This window comes from Apium graveolens, chromosome 10 (assembly GCF_009905375.1).
Source record: "Apium graveolens cultivar Ventura chromosome 10, ASM990537v1, whole genome shotgun sequence".
Lineage (NCBI taxonomy): Eukaryota > Viridiplantae > Streptophyta > Magnoliopsida > Apiales > Apiaceae > Apium > Apium graveolens.
In genome coordinates, this window is record NC_133656.1 from 197,995,580 (window position 1) to 198,006,047 (window position 10,468).

Consider the following 10,468-nt stretch of genomic DNA (forward strand, 5'->3'; position numbering starts at 1 on the left):
GTTCGCAATGTAATTCTTTTCGTATTTATTCCTTATATTTTTATTTATCCTATTTGAATATAAATCCGTAGGATTTTAATCTCGTAATTATATTGTGATTCCCGTAGTCCTTGATAAGTCGTAATTACGGTTGTTTTTCAAAGTTCGTTTTCTTCGAAAACTAATAGCGTTTACATACACTCATTTGGTACGTATAGTCGTAATATCTATTCCGAAACTCATTTTCTTATGCACTATCTAGTGTGGGCTCAAAAGTTTTCCCTTCTGTCAAGGTTACTATTCATTAAATGTTTTACAAGGTCTCAAAAATTCGAGTTATTACAGTTACGCATGATTCGTAGGTAATTTTAACTATCTTACTTGCCCTATGTAATCAAGATAGATAACTTGTGCTTAAACCGTTATGTTGTCAAATTTTATAGACATATAGGGTCTCAATATAATTGGTGCCTATTCAGCTTCTATCTCTTTTGTAGATATCTGGTAGAATGGTACTCGTGCAACGAAAGTTGGCGTTTATCAATTTCGTGTTGTCTGATTAGTATCATCACCATTGCATGCTAAGGTTAAGAACAATAAGGCTATTGAATGAATTATTTAATGAAGTTAGAATCCCATGTTGTCATTCATATTAATTCAATCAATCTTATTCTCGTAGTTATAATTATTAGTGTAATTCTTAGTTATAAACAACCTCACTTTGTTATCGTCTTAGCATTGAATAATAACCATACATTGTTGCTTAGGTGCATGAATTACTTAGTTAACCAATACAATCTCTGTGGGAACGAACTAGAAAAGATTCTATACTACTTGCAAACTCGTATACTTGCGTGTATTATTAGCGCGTATTTAGCGACTAACAAGTTTTTGGTGCCACTGTCGGGGACTGCAGTGTTAATTGATAGTTTATGTGCTTTCCATCAGTGGTCGTTAAAGTTCATTGACTCGGACATTGTTATTTATTTGTTTCCTTGTTTTATTTCAAGTGCTCTAGCGAAGGTGTATGCATACGCATTCACGTACTCGTAAGAGAACTCTGGATAAAGCCGAGGAAGAACTTGTGGTAGTACGTAGGGAAGTTTTTGAGGAAGAAAAGAAGGTAGAAGCAGAAGAGAAAGTTGAAGAGCCAATTGTAGTAGCTATGGTTGATCAAGCGGATAATCCGAAGGCTTTGATGGACTGTTATAAGCCTAAGATTAATGACATTCAGTCTAGCATCATTAGACCAGCCATTAGGGCTAACACTTTTGAGATCAAGTCAAGCATAATCCAGATGATACAAAACTCAGTTCAGTTTGTGGGTACTCCTACTGAAGACCCCAACATTCAATTCAGGGATTTCATCGAAATATGCGACACTTTCAAGTTCAATGATATGACTGAAGATGCTATCAAGCTATGACTCTTCCCATTCTCTCTGAGGGATAAAGCTAGGTGTTGGTTACATTCTCTACCAGCAGGGTCTATCACCACTTGGGAAGATCTCGCTCAAAAGTTTCTCACTAAATTCTTCCCCATGGCGAAGACTGCTGCAATCAGGAATGCTCTTACCCAGTTTGCTCAGCAAACATGAGAATCTCTGTGTGAGGCTTGGGATCGATATAAGGAGATGCTAAGGAAGTGCCCACACCATGGCATACCTGATTAAATGATTATCAACTGTTTCTACAATGGATTGGGTCCTACTTCTAGACCCATGCTGGATGCAGCATCAGGAGGAGCCTTGTGGGCTAAGAGCTACGATGAAGCTTATGAACTTATTGAACTGATGGCTGCTAATGAATACCAAAATCCTTCCCAGAGACTGACTCAGGGAAAAGTAGCAGGGATTCTGGAGTTGGACGCAGCAACTGCTATCGCTTCCCAACTTAAGGCTCTAATAATGAAGGTGGAAAATTTGGCTAATTATGGAGTTAATCAAATCACCAGTGTCTGTGAACTTTGTGCTGGTGCCCATGATACTGATCAGTGCATAATTTCCAGTGAATCAGCTCAGTTCATGAGCAACTTCCAACAATCGCAACAACCTGTGCCAGCCACCTATCATCCTAACAACCGCAATCATCCTAATTTCAGTTGGAGGAACGCTCAGAATGCGGTTCAACAACCTTATCAGCAGTATCCAACTAAGCAGTACAACCCCCTGGTTTTCAGCAATCGCGGTATGCACCAAAACAACAACTCCAGCTGCAACAAGCTAATGAAAAATCCGAATTAGAGGAGTTGAAGCTCATGTACAAGAGTCAAGTTGTTTCTATCAAGACCTTGGGAAATCAAATTGGGCAAATTGCCAATGCCTTTCTAAATCGACAACCTGGTACATTGCCTGGTGACACTGAAGTTCCAGGAAAGAGGGAAGCTAAGGAGCATGTAAAAGCAATCACTTTGAGGTCTGGGAAGGTTGAGAATCCCGAACAAACTCAAGAGTTGATTGAAGAAGCTGAGGCTGAGAAAGAAGTAAAGCAGTAGGATGAAAAAGTGGAACCAAGGAAGACTACTGTTGAGCACACTCTGCCTGAGGGTAATACAGGGGAGAAACAGATCTATCCTCCACCACCTTTTCCTAAGCAGCTGCAGAAGAAAAAGCTGGACAAGCAGTTTGAGAAGTTTTTGGAGGTGTTCAAGAAACTTCATATCAACATACCTTTCTCTGAGGCTCTTAAGCAGATGCCTAGTTATGCAAAGTTTATGAAAGGTATTCTCTCTCGGAAAGTGAAGCTAGATGATTTAGAGACTGTCGCTCTCACGGAGGAATGCAGTGCTGTGCTGCAACAGAAGTTGCCTCCGAAGCTTAAGGATCATGGAAGCTTCACTATTCTATGCACTATTGGAAAAGTGTCTTTTGATAGATGCTTATGTGACTTGGGAGCTAGCATCAATCTGATGCCTTTGTCAATCTTCAAGCAGTTGGACTTGCCTCATCCAAAACCAACTTATATGACATCGGAACTTGATCATTGTTAAGGTCTGATGCCTTAAAAAAAGCCTTATTGGGGAATTCAGACGGTGAAGATGAAGTGAAGAACAATTGCAGTATTTGAATGCTTCTCCCTAGAAAAGGAAGATTGATATGCCTTTTGAATCCCTTGGAATGGAGGAATTGAACAAAGTTCCTAAATGCCTCAAGCCTTCTATTGAGGAAGCCCCCTCTCTTGAGCTTAAGCCTTTACCTAAGCATTTGAGGTATACACTTTTAGGTGTGCATCTACTCTGCCTGTTATTATTGCATCTGACCTTTCAGGTAGTGATAAGGAAAAGCTTTTGAGGATTCTGAGAGAATTTAAGTCGGCAATTGGATGGACTATAGCATATATCAAGGAGATCAGTCATTCTTACTGTATGCATAAAATTCTGCTAGAGGAAGGTAGCAAGCCTATAGTCGAGCAGCAAAGAAGACTTAATCCTATCATGAAGGAGGTAGTGAAGAAGGAAATTTTGAAGTGGCTAGATGCAGGGATCATCTATCATATCTCTGACAGTTCATGGGTAAGCCCGGTTCAATGTGTGCCAAAGAAAAGTGGAATTACTGTGGTAATAAATGAAAAAGAATGAGCTTATTCCTACACGGACAGTCATGGGGTGGAGAGTCTGTTGGGACTGTCGGAAGCTGAACAAAGCCACTAGGAAAGACCATTTTCCATTGCCCTTCATTGATCAGATGTTTGACAGGTTGGCCGGTCATGAGTATTACTATCTTCTGGATGGTTATTCGGGTTACAACCAGATTTGTATCGCTCCAAAAGATCAGGAGAAGACTACCTTCACTTGTCCATTTGGTACTTTCGCCTTTAGACGAGTTTTTTTTGGTCTTTGTGGTGCACCAGCCACATTTCAGAGATGTATGATGTAACATCCCAAATCCGGGGTCAAGATTTGGTGTCACTAAACAATCTTTACATAAAATAAAATAATATGTAAATAACCCCTTGAATCCGGATCGTTAACAGGTTATGGTATGAAACAAGAATCTAACCTTCTACAATTCACAACAACTACAATACAAGTTTAAATACCTTTATGCTAATGCCCTTGTCTTATTTTTTTAACATCTTCGTCCTCTCGCAGCGAAGATCTCTCAAACTTCTGCTGTCTAACGGAAGCTATTCACTTTTATCCTTACCTGCTTCTGAAAGAAATAAGAATTTACAAAGCAGGAGTGAGCCAAAAATGCCCAGCAAGTATATAAGTGATTTTCAAGTATCATTATAAAAGGAAAAATTTTTGGACAAAAACTTAAAGAAATTTTTAATAATTCTACTTATTTGAGGAAGGTGAGCGAATAAACACTGGTTGTTACCAGCCTTTAACTATAAATCCAAAAGTGACAAGCGATTCCCAGATTCGTCTCCTGAATCAGGGTTTTGTCCAGTTTTTGGAATCATAAAAACCTTTCGAGAGAGAATGTCGTTAATGGCGATCAACAATAAATTAGACTGGACACTAGAAACCAATATATGCACTATAACTTGCTGATCAGTCAGGAGATAGTGCAGATCTATACCCAACTGCATAGACCCAACCAACATATGGGGTACCCAGGCAACTATGGCCTAATAATCAAGGGTTCGGGTTATACTCGTCCCGTATCATAACCATCCAGTCCATTGAGTATTTTGATGTCAAATCACTTTGATTTCAAAACATCCCTATTCAGGGTTCGCAAATAACCCGGAACGATAGGTATTTGCTTAAGAGATCAATTGATAATAAAGGAATAATAATGAAGGGTACTTGCATAATTAAGAGTAATTGCAGCGAAATATAAAATAGTTAACTATTCTGAACTTAAAATAGGAATAAAGTAATTGCAGTATTTTACGAGAAAAGTAAGGAATACTTGCAGTATTTAAAAGAAAGTTTGGGAATACTTGCCTTGATAAGCTTTAATCACTATCACTGGTTGACTTTGGTTTGACTTGAACGTTCGGCTTTATCGTCATTCCACTACCCTATTGTGGATACAATCCTATCCTTTAGGTCCTTCGATTGGAATCTTGATGAGTCTGACAATTGACCACTAGGTTATTCTTAGTCCGACGTCACTCCTCGGGTCTTCCGACTAGGACCTACAGGGTTGAAATACCCTAATTCAGATAATCGTTTATGCTTAACACGTCCTTATTATCAAATCTACCCAGTCGATATCAAAACCTGATTCGTATTTATAAATACTATTGAAATACACATAACAACTATGGTTCATATCTTTGAAACTCGGTTCAGTATTTATTTTCGGAAAGTACGTATACTCGTTGTTTTGGAAAATAGGGTAATCGATTATTTATAAAATATATCTTGTCATGCCACGTAATTAGGTTTCGTAAAATATAATTATATATATTGTCATTCGACATCTCCGATAATTGTGGGTTACGTTCCCCGTATTTTCGGAACTGTTTTCCCGAAAATCGGGCAGCGTCTCCTTTTTTTATCGGCCTACCCGTCGAAACAATTCGACGTCAAATCACAACAATCCAATCACAACAACAACAATCGCAATTCCACAATTCCCAACACCAATTCAATTATGCATCTCGATTCTCGATACAACTTTTACATTTTAATTAAATATTTTCGTTTTGGAAATAACTTTATGAACTAAATTAATTATTTTAAAATATTAGGACTCAGAACCGCGTCATCACAGTCCACCGTCGGCTCGCCGAGGCTCATCGCCGATGGCGGTAAAATTCGCGGGTTCTCGTATACCGGACATCCTACGCAAATTTTACCAATTAAATTAATATTTCTCGCGCAAATATGCATATATATTTTTTTTCAGAAATTTTAATCAAATTATCTTCTTGCTGGAAATAAAATAATTAAAATCAATAAACTTTCAAAACCAACAATTTGATACGAATTAACTCGAATTAAGCAACAACAACAGGGCAACATCACAGACACACGTGCGCTGTGGCACGCAGCCACGCGCACAGGGGACAGCCGGCTGCCATGCCGGAAAAACTCAGGCGGCAACCGGAGATACAAGCAGCACAGAACACACACATATACCTCTGTAACGGCACACACACACACAAAATACACACACCCACAAGTCAAACACACGCACACACACAGCCCTCACCGGAAAGAAACCGGCGGCGAGGGGAAACGAGCACAAGCGGCGGCGCGGGTACCGGGAAGAAAGGATATTCCGGCGAGGAGAAATTGGAAGAAGATAAGGCTGAGCTTGTATTTACATATGTATACATATTTTTTTCTTGAGAGATTAGGGATATGAGAGAAATTGAAAGGAAAGAGAGTGGAGAGAGATGCTTCAGGTGAGAGACTGCACAGGGAGGAGATAAGAAGGAAGGGATAAGAAATATAGTATTTATCCGATCTGTTTCGCTATTATTCTCATAATCCGATTAAATATCGCAATTAGGAATTTAACGAGTAAACGTACTATAAAAATAACTCGAAAAAATCCTCAGAATAGTTTTAAAATCCATGAAGTAATAATAAAGAAACTAATAATATAAAATTTTCAGAATTTTTAAATCATTTTCGTGACGCGCATCGGACCCGCGTTTTACAAGTAATGAACAGACGTGCATGTAAATTTAATCCCGAAAATTTCCAAAGTAATTTTATAATTCTCAAAATATTCCAAACTTAATAAAATATGAATTTCGTAATTTTTTAAAGAATTCTGGAATTAAATACTGATTTTACAATTAAATGAAATCAGAAAATCATTTAAAGATAAATAATAAATAAAATATTGATTCCTAAATTTTATAAACTCCTAAAAATAATAAATAAAATTATAAAGTAACAAAAAAAATTTAGAACAATTTTAGCATTTATAAGAATAAATATTCAATAAAATCAATTTTAAAAACAATTCAAATTCATACAGCTCGATAATTAATTAATTATACAATTAATCTTCGCACCCAACTAAACAAACACAATTAATAATATAGCAACATATAGCTGACAGAACCATCGCATATTTTATTTATTTAATAATTCGATAATTACATTTACATATCAGATCCGAAAATAGATTACGTAACCGCTAAGTAACTATATAACGATACGATTTTATACCAGATTTGGATAATTATCAACACAAAGCCCCTTAAAAACACTTTATACAAAAATAGGATAATAAAACCTCGCCTTTCGAGAATACGAATTTTATCAATCTATAAAATGATTAGCGTATTGAAAATTTCACGCCGGGACCTGTACGGGTCAAACTATACCTCGGATCGAAAAAGTCAAAACACGGAAAATATTCAGAATTATCAGATTAGGTTAGAAAGGAGTTTTCGGAAGAGTTTCGGGTTGTAAAAACGCAAAAGCGATTGAAGTGGGACGATTTTCGATTCTAAAAAGTAATTTTATAATTACTTAAAAATAATAATTATTGATTCTATAAATCCTTATAAAATCATATAATAATCCAAAAATTGCCACAAAAATACCAAAATAATCTATATTTGACTATGGATAAATAAAAATTAAAATATCCTAATTTTATCATGTATAACCACCCAACATCAATGTCAGTCATATAATAATTCACCAAAAATTTACACAATAATCACATAATAATTATTTATTAATAAAAATAATTACACGAAATTTTTTGGGTATTACATCCTTCCCCCCTTAAAAGGATTCTGTCCTCAGAATCATGCTAAGGAATAGACAATGATATTTTTCGAATATCTCACTCAAAATTTCTCAGAACTCATCACTTTAATCACTATTCAACGGTCCCCTACCGACGTCAAATCTATCAGTTACTCATGCAACTCAACTCAATCTTTTCTTCATACATTTGGAGCTAAATTACTCTTCCTGGTTGTACACAAATAAATGTCTTATGAACTCGTTATACCAGTGACAACAAGACCAACTCATTTGCAATCTTTCCACCTATCTTATTGTCTCAAAGGACTAATTTAATCTATATTAATCTTCTTTTCTTTCTAATTCTAATAATGAATACTTCCCATTTTTACTGACTACTTTACTTTACTTTTCATGTCTCCTTCTGATCAGTTAGTCTGGCCTATGATCGTTCTCAATCATATTCGAGAATCTTTAATCGATCTCTTGTACTTTTCATCCATCTGCGCCCGTTATACTGAGCTCATGGCGTCTTATGCTTCGAAATGTCCTACGTCTATTCAAAAATTTAAAATTAAAGGAAAAATCTCAACAATCGTATTTAACTTACCACTTAACAATATGCCTCAATTTCATCTTAATCACTATCGAGTAGATTCATCGAGCGAGAATTTTTTACTAATATGGAAGAAAATATATTAATTTGGAATGGGATAAATCATAAATTTATTCAAAAACGCACTCTTGGTAATAATACTCATTTTGTTGTCATATCAAATTAGATATCAATATGAACTTTGATGCTCACAACATTCCATACTGAAGTCAACATCCATCATCTATATTAATACCACCTTTGATATCTAACAACAAAGTAAGTATCAACATAAATCAGAAACTGAATCAAAACCCGATCTTCAATTTCTAACTTTTCCCATTCCTTAACCCACTCCCCTGTATTTTTTTAATGATATTCACTCTTTCTTTTTTTTCTTTTTTTTACTCAAGACATCTGTCCCTAAATAGACCTTGCCTGGTTGGTAGTTAACCAAACCTCCATAGCCCATAATCAATTATGACCTGAATTCGTATCATTGAAGCTTAAAACGTAGTTGCTACCTTTCACTCTTCGCAGGCATATCTTCAGGTGTTCAATTTGGTCTTCCTTAGTCCTTGAATTGGGCGAGGATGTTATCAATAAATACAATTACATTATCCAAATACTTCATACACACTATTTCCATTTAATTCTCAGGAACGACGGGTACATAATATCACTAGAACTCATAACATCCATACCTTCTCTAAATACAGTCTTTATTGTGACCTCAGGCTTACCACTTCTGATGATCAATGCGTGACTTCATAGCTCCATTCGTTCGTTCTATGACCATATTTGTGCATAACGCGATATATTCCTTACCTCATTATTCCTTCATTCCACACTACTGAAGTTTCCTTAACTCATTACTTTATCTCTACTGGACCATCCAATACGGGGCTTTTGACACCAGCTCGACTCTGTGTAGTAACCAATGAGAAATTTCACCTTATGTTCTGAGGTAACCTTGGTAAATCATCCATTAGAACCTTCGACACTTCATTTTAATTATGGAGAATTCTGATATGAGATTCATTGTAACGTTCTTCTTTAACAGTTCACCATTAATATCTTTGTTTAAATTTTTCTTGTTTACGCATATTCTTTGAATGAAATTCCTATCTCCAATTATCGACGTTTCACTTCATTCTCATATCAGTTCTAGCACAACTAACGTTCATAACTTGCTTATATCCTGAATCATTATATAAAATTTCTTTATCATCCTTTTGATTCCACTTCTCTTCTTAATTAGTTCTCCATTCTCATCATTCATTATTTCTTTTAAACACGAGGAATCTCTTTTCCCTGACAATACTAATCCGTTCATTATTAGATAAGCCATTTCTGGAGTTAATACTGGAATGAAAGCTTTTATCTAATAATTTAAATTATTACTAACAGAATTACCAAAATTCATCGATAGTTATTTTCTTAACCTCAATTAAATCATCATTGATCGCCTATTTGGCTTTCCCCAATTGATCAACATTTTTTTTCCTGAGTTTACATGTGGACTTCGTCAGTCTTCGTCTTACATCGGATACTTGGATTTGCGAGCTTTCCGCTATTTTTCAGCAACTTCCATTCAATCGTCATTCAACATGACTATACATTCAAGTCTTTCCTGGGATGCTATTACAGAGGATAAAATCTCTTTGTTTTGTGTTAAACCTTCAGTTATTGAAAATGTTCTTCTTGTTTATTGCAAAGGCCTATTCATCTCGATAAAACCTTGCACATATCTGCAGTAACATCACACTAATTCTACTAATCTTTCAATTTCTGTCAATGCCATTACTTCCTCCAAATTGCTAATTGCTTTGATTTCAGTTTTGAAAATCATGTCAGAGTTTGACTTAATCTAATTGGGATCGATTTCCATTTAACTGACCATTAGTTGATAAAGTTAATCAATTAACTCTTTTAATTGATTAATTAAACCAAGTGATGACTAGCTAAATGAAATCAATGACCAATTACATAAAGTCAGTTTGGTCATCACAACTTTCTCAAGAACCGAGATCGCAATCGCTTGGAGTACCAATGGAAATGAAAATATACTTCTTTATCCTTAAAAGTAGGGTAATTTCTGAAGGTTTGGGCAGCACTTCCCCTATACCATCGACTACCAGTCGGACTCAAGCCGACACCATCAATCAAACAAATCGTCCACAATCATATCCACCCACTTCCATCAACCATATCATCCATTCACCATAATTCAAACTATATCATTTTGATCAGCATATGTATTATTAACTGGCATAA

General features: G+C 35.9%; 1 non-coding gene across 1 annotated transcript; it reads right to left on the bottom strand.

The window, feature by feature from the left end:
- Positions 1-1,534: 1,534 nt before the first annotated feature.
- On the bottom strand, positions 1,535-1,641 carry LOC141694755 (small nucleolar RNA R71). Its single transcript, XR_012564039.1, has one exon. It is a non-coding gene; the product is annotated as a small nucleolar RNA R71 (small nucleolar RNA).
- Between the last annotated feature and the right edge of the window lie 8,827 nt (positions 1,642-10,468).